A 22,445-nucleotide genomic window follows, 5' to 3' on the forward strand; every position below is an offset into this window, starting at 1 on the left:
TCCCTCCAGATGTGCGTTTCCTGTAGGAAGGTGATAGAGATTCCATACCTTTTCAAATAGGTGTACACTCAGCGTCTTTTATCCACCTGGCCCGAACCTCTGACATTCCATGACAATAGTTTCCCCATGTTAGCAGGCATCATACTTTATGTTCTGTACAACCCTCATCCTGTCCCACTTGCCTTCCCACCAGGCAACTTGCTGAGAGAGTGACTGGTGCAACTTCAACATGTACAGATTTGTGCACAAGCAGTTCAGCTTTCCATAGAACAGTAAACAAGCGACAATACAAATTACTCACAACGTACTGCCCCCCACAGGCAGCACATCCCAATTACCAAATGCTGCAACTAGCAGGCTAGGACATAGCATCCACCGCTATAGTCCCTCATGCAAGAGAAAAAAACCCTATTGCAACTATAATGTACTTTGCAAGAGAAGTGCCATCTGAAAAGCCGAACAGGCACTCAAACCTCTACCCATAGACGGTGGACCTCACACCTTCCCCCACCAGCATAGTGTATGTAAGGCATATTATTAACATATTTTACAGTTTTCCTATCTCTCTTACCAGGATTTAAACTATTGAGACATTCTTTGTGGCATTTATTACATAATTTAAGACACAAACAGTTCAGGCAGATAGGCTCAGTTTGACCTCCAAGGCCCCAACAGCAGACCATTGAGATTTCATCTCCCAAAACCTCCATAAGTACTTTTGCAGTTCTGATGCAGAGCTAAGGCGTCCCCACACCAGTACTGACACTGCAGGATCCAGGATCACTTCTCAGTCACAAGAATTATTCCCTTGTGTCCAGAACCATGTCCATGTCCATGAGGGTGCCATCAGGACAGACCACGATTTGTCTGGATTGCCAAGGTCCGTTGAGGCTGGCTGATCGAAAGTTCCATCTCTGCAGGCATGTAGATTCTCTCCAAACCAAAAAAGAGGGTCACTGTTCTGTCGGTGGGGGTGCAAAAAAGTCACCTACTCACCAGCATGAGAAGTGAAAGGACTAGAGGAATAAGCAAGAGGGTAAATCTAGGTCTAGAACCCACTCTGCAGGGGGAAGGACAATTCTTGTTTCATGTTGCCCTCACACACCCCGAAGGATGTCATGCTTCATCATCGGGCTTTTGCTCCTCATCGGGCCGGTGCTGCAATGCCCTACGGATCCCCCAAAGGGTCACTTTAGTGGAGATCTTTTTGAGAACAGCTGTTAGATGAGTGCGGGTGTGTGGGGTGAGATACATAAAGCTATATTTCAAGTTGAGGTCAAAAAGTCTTTTTTTAACAGACATGTATTCGTTATATACATGTAGTCTTTTTTGGTATAGTCAGAAAAAATGACAATGTTCCTGCTGTCGAAATGGGGTGGACCCCATACCTTGACATGTTGCAGAATGGCATCTCAGCCCCAAAATTAAACATATGTCTTATAGGGGCCCTGGGAGCCATCCTAAGCTGCTGCAGTGAGCCAGTGCTCATTGTACTCATTCAATAGTAAAGAATTTAGACAGATGTTTAGGATGCAGTGTGTTAACGATAATTTCTTCTAGAAAGAGTTCTGTAGATTGCCTCTACGCCTTCTCCAGGAACCCAATAAATCACAGGTTTTCCAGCATGATCTACCCCTCAAGTTGTTCCTTCAGGCACTCAGCTATTTTTCAGAGAGTCGATACCATCTCCTTCACCCCCCCACTTCTTCTTGTAGTTCCGTTACATTCTCCTCCACATTGGTAACCCACTTACTTTCCAAAAATCGGCTCTCATGAGGTTGACTTCTATTGCCACAAACTCTAATTTCACCATCATTTCCACCTGTAAGCCCTTAATTTCAGACATCAAATCTTCCATGGTTGGAGACAGGCCATATGTCGCTCACCCCTCCCCCCCCCCGCTGGACCCTCAGACCGTCAGCCCTCCTCCGGGTGCAACGTATGGGTTTAATTCACTGTCTTGTTGGCCTACATGTGTATAGTATGTGTCTCCTTTCCCATTGTGCCTGCAGGACAGGTCTATATTGCTCGTCAAGGGTCCACTCAGTGAGAAAAGTCCACTCTGCCTCTTGGTCAGCTCCCCACTCCACTGCCAGCGAAGCAACCCCAAAATGATCCTCAAACCGTCATGTTATGATTAGGGGTGCCACCAGGCTCCAGCAACCGAGGCACTCTCTGTCAGTGACCCATGCTTGAGCTAGGTTTCTTTAAGCATGGTCCCTGAGTATCACGCCTATCGCAGGATTCCATGCAGATTTTCACGTCCCATTGGCAATGTGGCGTGTGCAAGGTAAATGTTTTCTTTTTAAATTTAATTTAACTTATCCCGTTGTACGTCGATTTCTCTGACGCCCACCCCGCACTGCCCAATGCTCTTACCTCTGCCGGCCACCACTGTGCTCACAGCGCACATTCTGCACATATGCAGCTTGCCTCAGATGTTGAAATCATTCATTTTACCTTATCTTTTTTTTTTAAAAGAGTGTGGCCCAATGAAGTTAGTGGAGCCTGTGGATTACACTGTTGATTATTTATACCGTTAAGGTCTGGAATGTTTAGGTGTGTGTTCACTTATTTTGTTTACTTAATACATGTTGCTGCACTATCGTGTTCATAGTATTTTCAACTTTTTTATCCTATTCTCCACTGGACTGACCACCGCTGCATCCACTGCACATCTTCGAGAAAAATACCGCACACAACCACCCGCAACGAATACCACCACCGTAGCTGGTACAGGGTCACCGAAGACCAGCTAATCAACACCCTCGCCCGAGAACCACCAACCAACCACACTGACACAGCCGCCCGCAACCTCAGGCAATGGATCGATGACTGCGTCAACACTCTCGCCCCAATTAAGAAACCCCCAACCAGACATACCGACAAAAAGGCCATCTGGTTCACTGCCGACCTCGGGACATCCAAGCAGACCTGCCGAAGACTCGAGAAGAAATGGCGCCTCGAGCAAACAACAGACAACCACACAGCCCTTAAGAATGCCAGCCGCAGGCTCCACCAAGTCATTCAAACCGCCAAAAGGACCTCCTTCAAGGAACGCATCGACAACAATGCACACAACGGCAAAGAGCTCTTCAACATCGTGAAGGAACTCGCCAACCCCAGCTCCAATGACATCCCGCCGTCACAAGACCTCTGTAACTCCCTAGTCACTTTCTTCCACCGCCAGATCATAGACATCCACAACAGCTTCAACACGCAGACCCCCCAACAGCCACCAACACCGCAGAGATTAACGCCCTACTCAAGAAACCCAAGGCAGATCCTAAGGGCCTCAAGAACTTCCGGCCCATCTCCCTGCTACCATCCCCGGTGAAAGTCATCGAGAAGATCGTCAACAGACAACTGACTCGATTCCTCACAGACAACAATATCTTGGACTCGCCCCAGTCCGGATTCCTCAGCAACCACTGCACCAAAACCACCCTAATCGTCGCCACCGACGACAACAGGACCCTGCTGGACAATGGCGGAACTGTGGCCCTCATCTTCCTCGACCTCTCGGCCGCCTTCAACACCGTCTGCCACCAAACTATACGTACATGCCTCCACACCTCAGGAATCTGCGACAAGGCCCTGGATTGGATCACCTCCTTCCTCACCGAAAGAACCCAGAGAGTCCACCTCCCTTCATTCCGATCCTAAGCCACAAAGAACACCTGCGGCGTACCCTAGGGGTCATCTCTCAGCTCGACCCTCTTCTATGTCTACATGCCACCACTCGCCAATATTGTCCGATCACACAACCTCAACATCTTCTCATACGTCGATGACACCCAGCTGATCCTCTCCCTCACCAAAGACACCGCCAAAACCAACTACCACAAATAAATGAAGGCCGTCGCCGAATGAATGAAGAACAGTCGCGTGAAACTGAACTCAGAAAAGACGGAGGTCATCATCTCTGCTCCACCCCCTCCGTTTGGGACGACTCCACTGACCAGGCACGCAATCTGGGGTTCATCTTGGAGTCATCACTGTCAATGACCCAGCAAGTCAACGCCGTCTCCTCCTCCTGCTTCAACAACCTCTGCATGCTTCGCAAGATCTACAGATGGATCCCCACCGGAACCAGAAGGACTGTCACCCAGGCACTTATCACCAGCAGGCTGGACTATGGCAATGCCCTCTACGCAGGAACCACGGCCAAACTTCAGAAGAGACTCCAACGCATACAGAGAGCCTCTGCATGCCTCATCCTCGACATCCCCCGACACAGCCGCATCACCGCCCACCTGAGATACCTTCACTGTCTCCCCGTCAACAAGAGGATCACCTTTGAGCTCCTCACCCACGTTCACAAAGCACTCCACGACGCCGGACCAGCATACCTCAACAAACAACCCACCTTCTACACTCCTAACCGCCAGCTTCGCTCTGCTGACCTCGCCCTCGCCACCATTCCACGCATCCACCGAACAACCACCGATGGCAGATCCTTCTCTCACCTCACCGCCAATACATGGAACACCATCCCCATCCACCTGCGACAGACCCAGGACCTGCTGACCTTCAGGAGACTTCTCAAGACCTGGCTATTCGAGCAGTAGCAGCCCCCCACCCTCAGCACCTTGAGACCCTTATGGGTGAGTAGTGCGCTCTATAAATGTCTGATTGATTGATTGATTGATTCTGCTTTCAATTTCCACTCCCGCACGAATGCGAGGCTTCCGGTGCGCATTGCCTCCCATCTTCCCTTGCGCAGCTGCCCTGTCTTTCCTTTCCTGCCTTAGGAGCAGAGACACATCTACAGCTGCCGTCATGGTGAGAGCGGGCCATGTGGAACAATCTGCCTTCATCCTGTCTCCTGCCACCCATGTGTTTCTTTACAGCATAGCAGCTGGTGTCCTATGTCGGCTCTTTCTTCATTGTCTGCGAGAGTTCTTTCATGAGTCACTTCTCATGCCCCCTTTTCTCTGCTTCTACCAGGTGACTGACTGGAGTCAGAGGGTGATGTGAATCCCCAGATTATATTTGCCCATTCCCATGTCCAAGTAGTGTTGAGCATTAATGCATTGTCCCACTTTCCTGTCCTATATACCGACATCAGATAGCCTCGCCTTGTACTGTTTTTTCAAGCATTAACTTTGTCTTTGTAAATAATCTATTTAGTTGTGAAATATGGTACAAGCAAACACCTTTGTGTATGAAGGCTCTAGCTACTTGTATCAAGTTGGTTGTTATATTTTTCAGCTGCACAACTTAACGAAGGCTTCCCTTTCAAGAATGGCTTTACGTTAAGAACTGTGCAGTTCCCCTCTTGGAACAATTTGTTAATCTTTTGATATGTTCGTGTGAGTACCAGCACCTTTCACTGTTTACAGTTACTGTTAACACATAACTCAGCCGCTTGTGCTCCTTGTAATAACATGCAACCATTCTAGTATTGCCTTGCCCTGCTGCATTCACTATTAGTTTTTTCTAGTCTCAGCACTGTGGCCTGGCTTCACAACAGGCGCGCAACACCCATTGGACTCACCGGGCTTCAGCCCCCCGTCGTGTGTGGCAGCTCGGGTTGAGACAGATCCCGGGCACACACACACAGCCACACCCGAACGTTTCACAGGTCTTTAAAAGACCATTTGAATGTTAATTAGGTCTTGCTGTTGTTTCGCCCCTTGTTGGAGGCCCTGCAGCTCCACTCTGCCTACTGATTAAAGGTTCAGCCCCCCGCCCAAAAAATTTCTTAGCCCCCCTCGAAATTTGGCTCTAGTTGCGCCTCTGCTTCACAAACACTATCTCCGATGACCACTTGTTCCAGTCGCTGGTATGGCATCACCATCCTTTGCTTGTAGTCACCATCTTTTGTTCAATACACTTTGATTCATTGTCCACCTGCCAAATATTACTGGCATCTTTAAAGCTATTGTGTTGATATAGCTAGCCTAAGCAAGTATGTATTGCAGTGTCGTCTCTCGTCTTCTCTGTGCTAAAATGACAGGTGACTGTTCTGACACCCAACAGCATTCCATCACAATGTAATGTTATATCACTGGGTATTTTTTGTCTTTAACTGCTTTGGCATCATTAGCCAACAACTACCAAATATTGGCTAGGCGGAGTTTTGACACATCTGTTATTCTGTGGCCAGCCGGGTTGTAGTTACTGCTGTTTTGCAAGCTGCTGCTTTTTTTTTACCGCCATTATATTATCAGATCAATTATTTTTTTAATGTCTTTTGTGTATTGAAAGCTGCAACGTGCTGAGTGACATCAGAAAAACAAACCCCGTGTTTGAAAGTTTCTTATTTGGCAGTGTAGCCATAGTGTGTTTGGGGTATGTTTTTAAAACATGTATACCATGGTCTATCTTAAGGTGATATGTTGCTCCGATTCAGTGATGTGGGAAGTAATAGGCCGGTCTTTTCAGGCTGCATTGTTCTGGTCATGTTTTTCTACATTGCACCATTTGTATAGATCAGAGTTGTGTTCATCATTGCCGCGTTTAATGGCTTTTTCAAATTAATACATTGTGCTATTCCCACCCAGTTGTATAACTCATTTATCAATCCCACTTTGGAACATGTGTTGACTGCTCTGGCCCACATAGTGGCTGACATTTCCCATCCACCAGAGCCAACCATCAATGTGCTTCATTTTACATTAATTACAAAACATACAATTGCCATCACGTACATCCACTCCACTCCAAAACACATAACTAAAAAACATTTACATTAAAACGCCAATAGCTCTAACTCGAACAAAAACTTGAGACCTATTGCGCCATTGCAAATGCTTGTTTTTCTGTCTTCTTCTGTTTTAGATTGAAGAATATTTTCCTCTTTGCTTCTTGTGTATGAGTTTAGTCTGGATAACGCTGAGCATTGTTATAGCAATAAGACAACTACTGAAAAGAGCAGAAACGATAGAAAACAACATTTATTCGAAAGCGGGAGAGCACGGAGAACGGACGAAACAGCGTTACTTTACGATATTTTCCAAAAAAATATATATATAAAAGGTCTCATTTCGCAGGTATACGGAATGAATCCACGAAAGAATAATCTTTGAACTGTCTGCTTTTAACTGAGCTGCAAGGAAGCCATGAAACCCCGCATAGGTTTAAGATGGCGGGTTTTCCCCTGCGTGCCACGAGAGCCAGTGACTCAGCGCTATCTCAGCATTTCCATGTCTGCTCCAGGCCCATCATATCGCCCTGCCCGACACCTTCTGAGAAACACGTGGAAACCCCCGCCACCCCTCCTCCCCGCCCCATCGCAGCCTTTGGAAAGAGGGCCCTGATGTTCAATAACATTTCCTCTGTCGATCTAATTACCTCCATCACTGTATCTGCAGCCAGATAAAATGCTCATTTCACACCACATTAATTTTTATCAACTGAACATTAAGCAACACAAAGCTATCTGCGCTTGGCTTCATTTACATACTGACTGACAGAGATGCCGTACAAAGCCGGGCTGGCAGAGCCGCAAAGCAGGCTTGGCATCAAAAACGCGGCCCCGCGCGATGAAATATTGATTCGCCAGGATGGCAGACATCAACTACAATAAAAGAAGATGCGCCCTCCAAACAATTCAACCCGCCCCTTCAAAAGGGGAACAGAGTGCTGCTTTTTAAGAAAAAAATGTATGCATTTTTATCAATAACTCTGAATAGGGCAAATGATGACACCCATAGCCGGTTGTGGAGGATGGGGTTTGGCAGTAGGCGTTTGTTGGGGACTAAAAACAATAATTGTGAGGCACCAAATGCACTAGTGGCCCAGTAAATTATATGTCATATGCCTTTGTAATATATGAGAGGATCATCAGAGGAAAATGGTTAGATTTGCCAGCAGGAGGGCGCGCCAGGCAACTCGACAGAGATGTAATGCTTTAGAGGGAAAGTGTGAGCTTTACTGGCAAAAAAGATGCCTCAATAATCAGAAATAGGCAAACAGGGCATAAGGGTTCTGCCAGAGAATGTCCCTGAATAAATGGGTACTCTAATGTCTCATGTAGATTTCATAAAGGTTAATAGAAATTTAAAAAAAAGACCCTCACCACCAACTAGGTGACAAACTTCATCATTGGGTTTGCCTCATCCATCGAACAGTCTTAGGGACCCACGGTCACCTTAGTTTATCTTTTTTTGAAGGTTACTGTACCTCCAATTGGTTTTAGCGGGGAACCAATGTGAGAGGTAAAAATCCCTAAAGATGGCCCAAACATTATTTTTATTAATGAATTCTAAAGCGATATTAAAAGCAAAGGGAATACAGAGATGTATAAGATAACTATTGTTCTCACATCCCACTGGTCGACATGTTTCAGAGGTGTTATTGGCTCCATCTGGGATACCTGGCTATGTTCTGTACCTGGATCCCAATGTATAATATGGGTAGCAAAGGTCCCATATCCTGTGGCTTTCAAGACAGGTATTAACTCAGGTACAATATACTAGCATACTAGCACACACTTTCATGTGCTATACATACAATAATCACGTGAATGGTGGAGTCCTCCTGAAGAGTTCTAGTGGGGATACGGCTTTGAATATATGAGACGCACATCGAAATATATATATAGTGTAGATACACTTGGATTCACATCTCTCCGTGTGAAAGCTATTGTGCCAAAATAAGTTGGGCCCTATAGAAAATATTTAAAATGTACCTTAAATCATCATTGTAAGCATATGCATAGAGGTCATAATACTTGTTCTTAAATCACCCCACTGTGTATGTATGTATGTATGTATGTACAGATATATCTATATTACCCACTGGAAGTCACCGCCAGCAGGTAGTTTAAGCTAGGACCTAGTCTCAATAGGAATACCGTATGTTCTGCCTGTATCTCCCATATTTAAACGTGTCCACATTATTGGTAGTCATCTATATTTATATTGTGTTATTGAGAGCTATTAGGATAGCAAAGTGGTATATTTCGAAAGCTACTTAACTCTTGTTGACAAACACGTAAGCTATAATCACTATGGAAGTGCCCCTCGGATTCAAATTAGTTAAACTTATTGCTCACTGTGAAGCAATACTCCTTCACAGCACCTTTACCAGTCTTCAATTTTTGACTCATCCTTACCTCTCTTAAACTTGCTGCACAACTGTTACAAGACTATAAACATCTCTTACTAAGAGGCTGATTACAATAGCAGTCGGACGAGCTTCCGACGACCATCATTGCGGGAATGGGATCAGCCGACAGGTAGTTGGTGGTCCCCCCACCAAATTACGATCGAATCGCCCGGTAGGCAGTCGAAAACATGCCTCTTGCCATTGAGACTTGTGCTGACACACACACACACAAGTCCCGGTAAAAGGCAGCATCACAAGCCCCAATGTTAAAAGGCATGTTTTCAAACATCCCTGCACTGTGTGCCAGGCACCACACAGTGCCTGGCACACGGGGCATGGATGTTTGGCAGGCCTCATAGCGGAGGCCCAGGGTGGACAGAGGCCATGCTAGGGGACCCCAAAGTCCCTTTTTGACAGCCTTTCTATGGCGGTCGAACTGCCAGGGAAAGGCTGTCGGAAAGGGACATTGTAATCCATTTGGCGGTGCCTGAGCAGGCACTGTCCCTATTGTAGGGATTACAATCCGCCCAATAGTCTAACAGGTTCCTTGAGCCTGTTAGAAACAGTCTCTCCGACCGATGCAGTTGGACTGACCTCACCATAATGTGGTGGTCTGACTGCTCTGCTGGATGTCGGTGGGATTGCCTCTGACAAACTGTCCGTGGCGATCGCACTGACATCGTAATCAGCCCCAATATTCCTCCAGAAACCCCTCAACTCTACACTCAAGAGATATTGCCCCAACTCATGGAGCATCAGCTATCCTAAAAATCACTCTAATAATGCAAAAAAGAATTTCAAACACAGACTACTTAAACAACTTTCGAAAACACTAATGGCTGATACCCACCACAGTGTGAGCAATGGCAACAAGAAAACTGACTTCGTCTTCTACTCAAAATGCCCTGAAAAGTGGAGAAACATCTTCCTTCTCCACCTACAAAATACTAAATCAACCAAAATTCTCTGTGGAACTTAATTCGCCACTTTCCCCTCCCTTACCTTTAGAGGTAAAATCTCAATTTCTATTTTCAGGACAGGGAACATACTTATACAAGCTACAGACCATCATCTGGCCATCTAACCAACACTTCCTGTCACTTCTCACTTCATTAACACAACTTGGCAATGCACCCCACACTCGCCTCTCCCCATTACCTCCGACCACCAACCCCAATTTTTCTCACCTTCTTGCCTCCACTGACTCGCTATGCACCTATGTTGCACCCTTTGACAAGCTAAGCAACCTTGCTTCTCCCTTGACTCTTGTGTTCGACAAGTCTTCACTAACTTTAATCGCACCTACCTTAACAAACGAACCCAGAGTAACAAAACTCGCTGACACACACCAGAGACAGATGACGCCAGCCCCAATTCAAGATCATCCACCACTGAATCCCCTACAGGCACAACCCTCTCTCATAATATTGACCCTCCTCAGCCCACACAAACTGTCTGTCTTTCCAACCTCAATGACACTGGCCTCCCCTATAGCAAAGCTGACTCACCTTCCTTAAACATGAGACCTGCCAGTTTTCCGCACACTTTCAGAGCTGGAAACCTCACTGACACACTTACCCAGTTCCTGAACCAACTAGAAGAACAATTTGATTCCCTAGCTAAAGACATCTCGCACATAAGGAAGGACCTCTCTATCCAGGCCAAGTGTACCCACTATCACACTCATGGCATGGAGAAGTTGTCTCCGCTTACAGGCTCTCCAATTGTCAGCCAACACGCCCACTGGACCTCGATTACTTGAGATGCCCATCCCACAGACCCCACCGAGATCTCAGCCACATATCTGCTCTGGAAGCTGATGCTCTCAGTGAATCTTACATCACACTGAACCAGAAAATGGTCTACAAGCCTCCTTCCACGATTCCAGTAACCGTGGGCACAAATAGAATCCCTTGAATGATCACCTCGCCTAGACCACCTGTTCAATACACCGCTATTCAGACACTACATTCCTCAAACAATAGTCCCAGCTCTTTAACTTGCATGCTCCTCAACTGCAGATCAGCAATTAAAAACACCACAGAAATTGCCAAATCTATACTTGATGAAAAAATAGACAACGCATTCATACCGTATCCTGCTTAACGAACAATCGACCCTCATGCTCGCACCACCTGACCACACCATCATTAAACATGACAGACCAAGGAGAAAAGTGTAAGAATCTCACCTATGTTTCCGCATGAATGTCATGGATTTGAAGTAAGGTCCACCACTTCTCCAAATCACCTATTGCACCGGACACAATTAAGGTGGCAAGGGTAACTCAGGGAAGAAGGGAAACAAAACAAGGAAAAAAGGGGGAGAAATTCCCCGTCGTAACACAGACAACACTGAATTTGTCAGGATAATGCAAGAGGCTGTTGACAGGAGAGAATCAGTACACAAATTAGAAAACAGAAACATATACTATTCTTGTTATCTTTCTTTTCCCTACCTTATAATCCCTTCTTCATTAAACTGGGTAGTTAGATAATCACAGAGTTTAGAGCTTGTGTCCGGTGCTAGAAAAAACAATGAGGTGATGTAAGTGAAGGAGCTGACACAATAGGTAAGAATCTGTATATGTGCCTACCTATTCACCAAGTATAGCTCGTGGAAAATCCCCAAGTAACTGACTTCAAAAACTTATATTTTGCAAAATAAATAAACCGTATGCTCAGGTAAATAACTGTCTTTTCTTTCTTTAGTGTCCGAAGATGGAGCGGATCCCCACAGCGCCGAGAGCACAGGATCAGGCAAGTGAAATGAACAATAAATAATTAAATAACATGTCAGCGCATAGGCGCTGTTACTGTATGAAACGATAATCCTGATTTGTCTTGTTTGTCTTTCTTGTCTTTTCAGGAAACAGGAATGAGGGCCGAGGCACACCAAGGAAAGACGACCTGACTAGAGAAACGCAGCACCAAGGCTGGACCCAAGGCAAGGAGCGCGATGACCCGGAAGTGAACGGGTAAGCGGAACTAAACACTGCACAACACTAGAACGCAAAGCACTGCTGCTTGGGAGAGGCCGGGCTTTAATTTGGCTGACCTGTCCCCGCACATGCATGTTCCAGGCCAGCGGCCATCATGGTAGTTTGCTGCTCCCGGTCCCGGAAATCATGACAAAAAGGTGGTGGACTAGCAATCGTTCACAAAGATGGAATCCATCTTTCCACCTTAATAACCTCAAAATACTCAACCTTCGAATTCCAAGGAGTAGACCTTACAGTCAAAGGCCCTCTCTTATCAAACATCACACCAACAACTACCCACCTAGTGATCGCACCCTCTTCTCAGAAGAAATAACTGACCTGGTAACTAACCCTGGGCGGTGAACTACGCTCCGCTCGTGGAGTTTGCGGAATTTCCCGAACTCCGCGTTACGCGGAGCTCACGGAGTTCCGAAAAACTTTGCTTCGTGTAGCGAAGTTTTTTTCCTCCCTCGCGATCGTCAACGTCAAGTTAGCGACATCGAGCAAGGAAAATCAACCTCCTGTGAGATTTTTCCTCATTTGCGATCGTCAACATCAAATTGGCGAGCGCAAGCGTGGAAAATAAACATTCCTGTGAGATTTCTGAACACGGGGTGGTCAGGTTTCTCATTGCGATTGGTCGCGTATGCTCGCGACCGCTCGCGATGAGAAACTGCTAGTCGCATTGAGAAAGCTGCCGCTCGAGTAAATATCTACTCAAGCAGCAGAAAAGGGAAAGAAGTAACTGCTTACGCTGCAAGCATCCGCACTGTGCAATCACCTTGAACAGCATTTTCTATGGAACTCTGCCACTTGCGGAGCTCCGCGTAGCACAGCAGAGTTCTTTTGCCACTTCGCGGAGTTGTGCATAGCGCAACTCCGCGATCTCCGCCCAGGCTTACTAGTAACACGGTTCTCCTTAACTGACTCAAATGACTTGTTTTTGGGGCACTTCAATATTGACTGGAACACCTCAGAAGCCACAGCAGTCAGTAGCCTTACAAACATTCTTGAAATAAACAACCTCAAACAACTCTACAATGAGCCAACCCATATTAAAGGCGCCACTCTAGATGCAAATATCACCAAAAATGATCTTGTCTCACTACGATCCATCACATCAATTGACTGGTCAGACCAACATCTCATACTTTTTAATATCGAGACCCACCTCAGATCCCACCCAGCCCCATCCAATAAACCTAAGCACTGTGCCTGGAAAATCAAACAAATACCATTAACGGAACTGGAGACCAGGATCTGTGCCCACCTACATCATCATCCTCCCATTCATGCAGTTCATGACCTTGCCGCCCACTATAATACAGCGGTGATTAATGTTCTTGTCCAAGTGGCACCGCTCAAACTTAAACAATCTAGAAAAATCCAAGAAAAATCCTGGTTCAACTCAGATCTTAACAACGAGAGGAGACCTTTCAGACAGTCAGAAAGGACATGGAGACAGTATCCCTCTGCAATGTACCTCTCACTCCTAAGAGCTGCATGGCTTTCCTATAAGAAATACATCTCTAGAGAAAAAGCCACTTTCTTTCGCAACCAACTTGACCTGACTAAGAACAGACCCAGGGAGCTCTTTAACATCATTTAACGACAAACTACCCTTACCTCTCCACACAAAACAACAGCCACCAATGAATGCTGTGAAGAAATCGCCTACTTCTTCACTGATAAAGTCGCAAAAATTGAGCAATCTCTTATCCAAGTCACAAATCTGACAACTCTACTAATCTTCCCCTCTGACTCACTTCCCTCGACGGCACCAATGACCCAATGACCCCTATAAAAATAAATTTCAACTTTGATCTCCTTCAACTAAAAAAGAAAGCTAATTGGTCTGACTATAAACCTATAACAGAAAGGGAAGTCTTTAATATAATTGTGAACTTGAAGCCCACATCCCACACTACTGATCCCTCCCATCCACAATAGTACAAAACCTCAACAATATCATTAACCCGTTCTGGACTAAAATCATCTACCCACCTCTCTCCTCAGGCTGTATACCCAACTCCCTCCAACTAGGTCAAATAACACCCATACTCCAAAAACCAGAGGCCGACCCTAATGACCTCAGGCCTATCACTAACCTCCTGTTCCTAGCCAAAACAATGGAGAAGTGCTTCCTACTACGACTTAATCGACATGTTGCTGAATTCAACCTTCATGACAACTTCCCATCTCGGTTCAGGATAGGCTGTAGCACTGAAACTGCTATGCTCAATATCTTGGATGACATTTGCAAATCCTTAGATGAAGGTGACGCATGCCTCCTAATCCTACTTGACTTATATGCGTCTTTTGATACCATAAATCACCCAGCATTATGCGAGAGCCTCAAGAGCCACACTGGTATCAATGGCACAGTCCTAAGATGGTTCACATCTTAACTGCAACATTGCTCGCAATAAATAAAAATCAACAACTGTCTCTTGAAATCCACACTATTTCCTCATGGTGTACGCCAAGGATCAATTCTCTCCCCATCCCTTTTCAATCTCTTCATGGAACCGCTTACTGTTATCCTGAACTAAGCAGGGGTGAAATATCACCTATATGTCGATGACACTCAACTACCCTCCTACAAAATTAAATTTCCCAGTAACATCCTACATCTGAAGGGCACACTAATCAAGATACAAACTTGGCTTAACAACAACCACTTAAAGATGAACCCCCAACAAAACTGAACTACTACTTTTCTCCCCTAAAAACAATCCTCTACCAATCCAAGACTGGCTCAAGAATTTGGACTCCATAAATTGTTCCCTCACACTGTCCAACTCCGTAAAGTACTTGGGCATCACCCTGGACAAAAACATACCAATGAAGGACCACATCAAAAACTTAGCAAAGGAATGCTTTACACGTCAAAACACCTCAAGAAAGTCAAACCTTTTATTCAACCAGCTGATTTTAAGATGGTAGTGCAATCTCTGGTCCTTTCAAAACCGGATTATGGTAACGCCATCTTGACAGGAACTCTTAAAATTCACCTTTCCGCTTAAGATCAGTTCTAAGAATTGTGGCCCGGCTCCTAACAGATTTTACACGGTTTGAGCACACCACACCAGCCCTCAAGACCCTCAATTGGCTTTCCTTCGAAGGAAGATGTATCTACAAAACTGCTTGCATCACCTATAAACCCTACGCACACATATCCCCAACTATCTGGATACCAAACTTTCAAAAGCAGGAAGAGCCAGATCTCTGAGAAGGTCCATCTCACTTCTTCTCATACTTTCCAAACTGAAAAAGAAATCCTCCTAGACAATTGGGAAATTCACCCAAAATCAGGAACTCACTCTCTAGAGACCTCTGTTGCAGCCCCTCATTTTACTGCTTCAAACAAGACCTTAAATACCTACTGCTCAACAAATACTTTAACACCCACTCAGACTGAGTGATGTTCCAAAAGCTCACACCTATCTGACATGGCAAGTTGCGATGGTCAATTTGTTGTTTCAGCTGTCTATGATGTCATGTAGTCTATTAACTCATGCTGTTCATATGTCCACATAATAGAGCTACCTTTACGGCCTAATGATTTTCTCTGTCTGTATTTATTCATGTACTTCATTTAAATGATCTTGCATTATATGTAAGTGCTTTTATACCTTTTAGTCTAGCTAGCGCTATATAAAACCTATAAAAAAAATACACAAGGTCCTCCCACTTAATTCTTTATTGAGGCAAACCGGCACTGGCATCCAGATAGTGAGTTGCCTAACGCGTTTCGGAGCTGCCTCGCTCCTTGATCACAGGCTGTTGGTGCACCTGCGCAGGAACAAAAGCCAGTGGCAGACAGCACCACACATGGATTTAATATGGGGCCGCAGAGGTATGAACTATGCACACCTTATTGTGGGACAACAGTTATGGAATTATACTGGCATTTTTCTTTTCTGAGGCCCACTGGAGGGTTTTAAAATGTGTGTAAAACAAATGACTTGGCATCAGAACCCACCGAAGGGAAAGAATGTTACCAAAATCTACAAGATCCAGCATGCCTGATATTTATACCCACCTGCGAGAGGGAAATGATGTAATCAGTAAAATTAAAGGTGTTTGGGGAATTCTGCGCATTTTCAGAAACAGTCTATGATTAAGGAGTAAGCCTGCTCCGAAACGTGTTAGGCATTAAGAAGAGATCAGAATGGAGAAATGCTGGATGTTCTTAAAGATTTGGAGGAATCAACTGTTGTAGAGTGTGTCCTTGCTAGTGGACACACATTGAATCATATATATATATATATTACCTACTGGCGGTCGCCAGTAGGTATATATAGTTAGGATTTTTTCTCTATGGGTTTTTTGAAAATTCTATGTCTAATAACTTTGGCGTTTGTGGACGGAATTGGCTGAAATTTTCAGGAAAATGGCACATTTTGTTTCTGAGCAGCCCTTGAAAATTTGGGGGGGGTTCGTCAAGGGGGGGCTGAGAAAAAAGGGGGGTCCCAAAACGTGTTTTTAACATTGAGTTTTCCATAGGGCGGTTGGCCTCACTTTTAGCCCGAACGGCTGAATGGATTTGCACGAAACTTGGCAAAATTGTAGGGACTGGTAGCCCGATGTGCCTTTTGTAGGTCTCAATATATGTGCTACAGTGGATTTTGAGAAATTAACGTTTAAAAAAAGATATATATCTGTAACAGCGGACCGGGCAGCGCTCCAGGACGCGTACTTTTCGCGCAACGGAGCTTTGTGAAGCGAAGCTGATTGGTTCTCCGGCGTCTGTCAACATTCCAAACAGTCCGTAGCGGCCGCCATCTTGTCTCTCGGTAGGATCGAGAGACAAGAGGAGACCAAAGCGAAGGGGCAAATGACCATAAGGGGGAATAGTAGATCCTCGCTGACCCCCTACGTTTGATGTGGAGGTTTTAAAAGGGCCCCGCGGGGCAAAAAAAAAAAAAATAATAATAATCGAACGGCTGAATGGATTTGCACGAAACTTGGCAAAATATTAGGGACTGGTAGCCCGATGTGCCTTTGCTAGGTCTCAATATATGTGCTCCAGTGGATTTTGAGAAATTAACGTTCAAAAAAAGATATATATCTGTAACAGCGCTCCGCTTCGCGTACTTTTCGCGTTACGGAGCTTTGCGAAGCTGATTGGTTCTCCGGCGTCTGTCAACATTCCAAACAGTCCGTAGCGGCCGCCATCTTGTCTCTCGGTAGGATTGAGAGACAAGAGGAGGCCAAAGCGAAGGGGGAAATGACCATAAGGGGGCATAGTAGATCCTTCCTGACCTCTTAGGTTTGATGTACCATTTTGCCAAGTTTGGTGTAATTCCGTTCAGCCATTCAGGCTGTAGACGTATGTAAATGTCCTATGGAAAATTGCATGGGGAAAACACATTTGAAAGTGTTGAAATTTAGAACCAATTAAAATGTTACTTTGGTTTTGTATTTGTGTGTGATGAAAGTAAATTGGTTATGTATATATTTCAAATGAGAGGAAACCACAGCCATTTTGTGATACTACTGTCTGAGGTACATTTGTGAGGAATTTTTGGTGGTGAATTTCTGGTGTTTGATTTACACAGTACTAACACTTCTCCTACTTTTAAAAAGGTGAGTTGTTAATTTGTAAGGGGAACTATGTTGTACACTTGAAGATAATTTGAAAAATGTTTTCTGTTATTTATTTGCAGTCCGTCCTGTCTACTAAATACTTGATAAAGTTAGTTTTATATTATGTATTACTAAAAACGATAAATGAAAGTGATTATTTTTTTCTGCAATTTACAGCAAGCAATTTCAAAATAAATAGGCTCACAATGAAGAGACCGTGGCAATTTCTTTTGAATTGTCCACTACATTGATTGAAATTGAGAGCACCAATAATGAAATATTGTCACAAGGAGGAGATGACTTGTATGATTCCATTAGATTGATTGAAATGGACAGCACCAATAATGAAATATTGGCACAAGGAGATGACTTGAATGATTCCACTACATTGATTGAAATTGAGAGCACCAATAATGAAATATTGTCACAAGGAGGAGATGACTTGTATGATTCCATTAGATTGATTGAAATGGACAGCACCAATAATGAAATATTGTCACAAGGAGGAGATGACTTGAATGATTCCACTACATTGATTGAAATTGAGAGCACCAATAATGAAATATTGTCACGAGGAGATGACTTGAATGATTCCACTACATTGATTGACATTGACAGCACCAATAATGAAATATTGTCACAAGGAGGAGATGACTTGAATGATTTTTTTGATCAATCTCTTGATGGCGAATTTATCGAATGTTTGGAGACCATAGAGTTACAAGAATCATCATTGCAGACTTTTCATGAGGACATTGCTGATGAGGACATGTTACTAATTCTTTCAAATTTAGAAAATTCTGAAGAATAAATTTATATTTAGAAATCAAAAATTGTTTGAGACATTATTCATTTTTATTTTTAATTTATGAGGTTGTAGCGAAGTGATTGTAGTATAAAATGAGACTTATAGTATAGAGTGCAACATTTTTATGTTACATGGTAAGTTTACTCATATTTACTTCCCTTCTGCCACTATATTATCTCCAATGTGTATTTGACATCTCTTCTTCATCTCCGGCCTCCTTTCTCTCACTGTGTCTCCGATGCATCTTATCGCTGCTATTTTGTGTAATTACAGAAGAGAGTAAAATAAAATAGTTCGGAACGTGAAAAGGGGGCAAAGTAGAGTACTCCTCACCCCCTAGGCCTTTTTAGGCGGTCCCAAAAGGATCAGTTTCTGCTTTCCTGAGAGATTATGGTATGAGTTCCATATACCACAATAACTTGCATTACAACATGCAAGATATCTATCTCCTTTTGGAGATATTCGCGCTAAGCGCGAATATCTCCAAAAAGTAACACCTGCCCTGAGCAGTTCTTAGCCATGTTATCCAATGGGAGGTGGATAACATGGCTAAGAGCATTAGCTCGGTAATGCATGAATATCGCTGAGTTTTTAGCGATATTGATGCATTGCGGCCGTTTATTATCGCATTTGCGATAAACCTTGATAATAGCAAGGTTTATCTTCGATAATTTCTGACGATGCTTAGCGGTAAAAAATTCGTTGGTAAGCATCGTTAGCGATAAATATCGCTTAACTTTGGTAATATGCCCCAACGTCTGTTAACGTTCGATTCGAAGGAAATGAGGAAGTGTTGAAAAACATTGTTTGCGCCATCTTGCCTTTTTTGAAATGCCACACTTTTGTGGTGCACGGCAGCCATTTTAGATGTCTTGACCAGACCCACTCTCTGCACGCTGTCGATTCGTAGCATGGCTCCTCACCCTCGCAAGCATCTTCCCCAGGCACTGGTCACCCCCGCTCTCTGTCTTATGCATGGGCAATAAACCTCCCCCCATCTGCGCTGCTCTTCCCTGAAAATCACACTCTGTGCCCGCCCGACACCTCCCTTTCGCCCTATTCACTACCGCACCCTCTGACACTCCTCTTCCTCTGTGTCCGATTGTCCAGGCTATCAGCTAGCCCTGCAGATGTAGTTTATGGCCCCAGCTGTAAAGAATCACCCCTCTTCAAAGGAGTTATAGTAGATCAAGGCCCACACCCGATGAGATCCGTCACACCACACGCGTTCCTACTATCTGAAAACCATCCTGTATTGTGATTGGGGAGGGGACCGAGCCTGAAGCGGAAGATTCCAGGGATGACTCTTTGTACATCAAAGTTTTTACAATTATGTGTCACATTAAAAATATATAGCACTCCAACAAAGTAGTAGGAATATAAAACTTTAATAACATATAAATATATACAACAAAACAAAAACAGTAAAAACATTTAAACAACGAAGAGACCGTGGCAATTTCTTTTGAATTATCCAATAGATTTATTGAAATTGACAGCACCAATAATGAAATATTCTTGTCAGTAGCGGTCTGTTGTGCGAATAGTTACAAGGCAGCAGAACGCGCTGAAATCTAGATGGCACGAAAGTGATGTCTAGTAAGTTGCCGCCCAGCAAATAACGGCGTGGGGCGCCGCGGGGGTGAGTGAGTCCAGTAGGCACCACAGCTATTCTTACCGGCATGGCAGAATTACTGCTGGGGACAATGCCTGTGCTGTAGCAGGGTCACAGCAGAAACAAAAAGGATTTTGTTGAAGATGTTGTTGGTTTTAAATTTGAAAACAGTTCTGGTGTCAACTGCTATGCTAATGTAGTGGTTAATGTTTTGTTTTCTCTAGAAAATGTAAAAGAGGGGGAGGCAGTCCAAAGTTCTGTTAAAAGGGCAAAGGAAAGGATCGGTGGTTTGAACTATCAGTGAAAAAGGGGAGGGGGTGCAACAATTTTTCCTACCGGGTCACACTGTGCTTTCACCGGAACTGAGGTCTGCAGGATTCTAGTAATTCAAAGTGAGGCTGGCGCCAGCATGGGAGCGCCGACGTCCCGCGGATACAGTTTCGTCACTCCACGGGCGATCATGGCAGTCATTCCCCATCGGGGGTCGGAGACTCCCGCGGCTCCTCTAGAATCTTCAAGGTCGTGGAGGACTACGGTGGTGGAGTCAAGCAGTGACCGGGCCATTTCTTTATGCTGGGCCCGCTCTTGCCAGGTCGACCGCCATTTTGAGAGTTCGGTAGCTACTGGCGATCGCGGGGTCAAATGAGCGGACGGGCTCCACCCTGCCGGGCGAGACGTTGCAGCATGGCCACAGTGGAAGAACCCTTTTCCGGGCGCCTGGAGCGCTGAGGGTGCAGCTGGGAAGCCTCCACCTGGGGAGGCGGGAGAGGCCTGTTCGCACCGTCTCTCCCTCCCAGTGCACCCCACGGCGTCTCGCTTGAGATTTGTTATGGCCGGACCAGGCGATGAGGACGAGGGGGGGGGGGTCGGAGGCATGTGCAAGAAATCCCCCTCCAGTGTTGTCGCAGCCATTATTCAAGAAAGAAGAACTGTCCCGTCCGTCTTCGGGCCGGGCTTCCGGTAGATGTCGGCCGGACGCCCCTGGCTCTGGCCCCATGAACGGGTTTCTTGGTTTATCGGCTGCAGCCGGATCCCGTCGTCCTCGGCCCCCCGACCGTTGGTGGCCGGACCGGAAGAGCATGTGGCGGGACTACCTGCAACTCTCAAGGGCCACCGCGGCCGGACTGGGAGAGAGAGGGGAGGGTCGAGGAGACATTCCCCCCCCCTGCAACTGTTCAGCGTTGTAAAGGCAATCCCCTGGCCGGGTCCCGCTGGCCTCGGCCTCTCCTCCGGCTACACCCTACGTTAGGATCTCCTGGCCGAGGCGTGGCAGCAGGACCTGCCTTATATGGGCTGCTCCCGGCTGGGCGTAGCCGCAACCCTGCCCCACCTTGGAAGTTTCCAGAGTGGGGGCGGATGTTCTACTGACTTGCATTTTCCCTAGTCTATCGACTTTTTTTGGCGTGGCAGGCGGTGGGACAGCGAGGGGTGATTTGGTTTCTCTTACTGTTTTTCTGGTCTCTCACCACTGGCATATTTTAACGTTTTCTTGTTTCTAGGACATTAATAGGTTTTATCATTACGTTATGTTATCGTTTCTTTGTTCGTTGTTTAATAAAAGTTCATGTTCATCAGTGGCCTACTGATTTTCGTTTTCCTATTCTTTTCTTTCCAGGTTGTTTCATGCTAAAGTTTCTGTTAACAGGATACAGTGATCACTTCGTTATTATTGCATATGTCCTTTTCACTAGGGGTGCTCTCTGGTCGGGCCAGATAACGTATCTCTAGTAAATGGTCCGGGTGAAACAGGTGCATCAATCAGTGGGGAGTAGATAGGCATGACAGATTACAACGGGGGAGAAAGGTCCGCATTACGTACCCTTTCACTACTTGCAAAGATTTTCCTACGTTTATTTGCAAACAGGGAATACCTCCAAAAAGAACTAATTCCCAAACAGTCAATGTTCGGACAATCAATCAATCAATGAGGAATGAAATAGGTACGACGTGTTAAAGGCTTGCGTTACCTACCCTTCACTATCTGCAAAGGGAGAGAGAATATTCCTATTCTTCCTCGTTTGCAGGCAGAGAAGATCCTTAAGAGAACCAACTTCGAACAATTCAATGCTCGATTCAAACAATCAACAAGGGGTACTGTGAACACAAATGAACGCCGCTTATGTACATACGCATTGCTATTTTCAACAGGTTGTTCCTAATGTTTCTATTTTAGCGAGGTCAAAAAGAGATCCCATTAGTGGCCTACTGATTTTGTTCGATTCCTTTTGTTTTTTTACACGATTTTTCGCTATCTGCAAAGACTAAACAGAGTATTGCGACTCTGTGCTTGTTTGTAAATAGAGAATGAACCAAAGAGAACAATCAATCAAATGGAGAGAGAAGCAGGCACGACGGATTACAAAGGGGGCAAAGGGCTGCGTTAACTACCCTTC

The 22,445-nt window shown here is 45.1% G+C and overlaps 1 long non-coding RNA gene across 1 annotated transcript in view; it reads left to right on the top strand.

The window, feature by feature from the left end:
- LOC144824713 (uncharacterized) overlaps positions 1 to 12,034 on the top strand; it is a 643,279-nt gene extending 631,245 nt beyond the window's left edge. The window contains exons 3-4 of the long non-coding RNA XR_013609075.1: positions 11,769 to 11,816; positions 11,926 to 12,034. This is a non-coding gene — a long non-coding RNA (uncharacterized LOC144824713). The remainder of the gene's footprint in view (positions 1 to 11,768; positions 11,817 to 11,925) is intronic.
- Positions 12,035 to 22,445: the final 10,411 nt, after the last annotated feature.

Source organism: Lissotriton helveticus, chromosome 3_1 (genome assembly GCF_964261635.1).
Source record: "Lissotriton helveticus chromosome 3_1, aLisHel1.1, whole genome shotgun sequence".
Classification (NCBI taxonomy): Eukaryota; Metazoa; Chordata; class Amphibia; order Caudata; family Salamandridae; genus Lissotriton; species Lissotriton helveticus.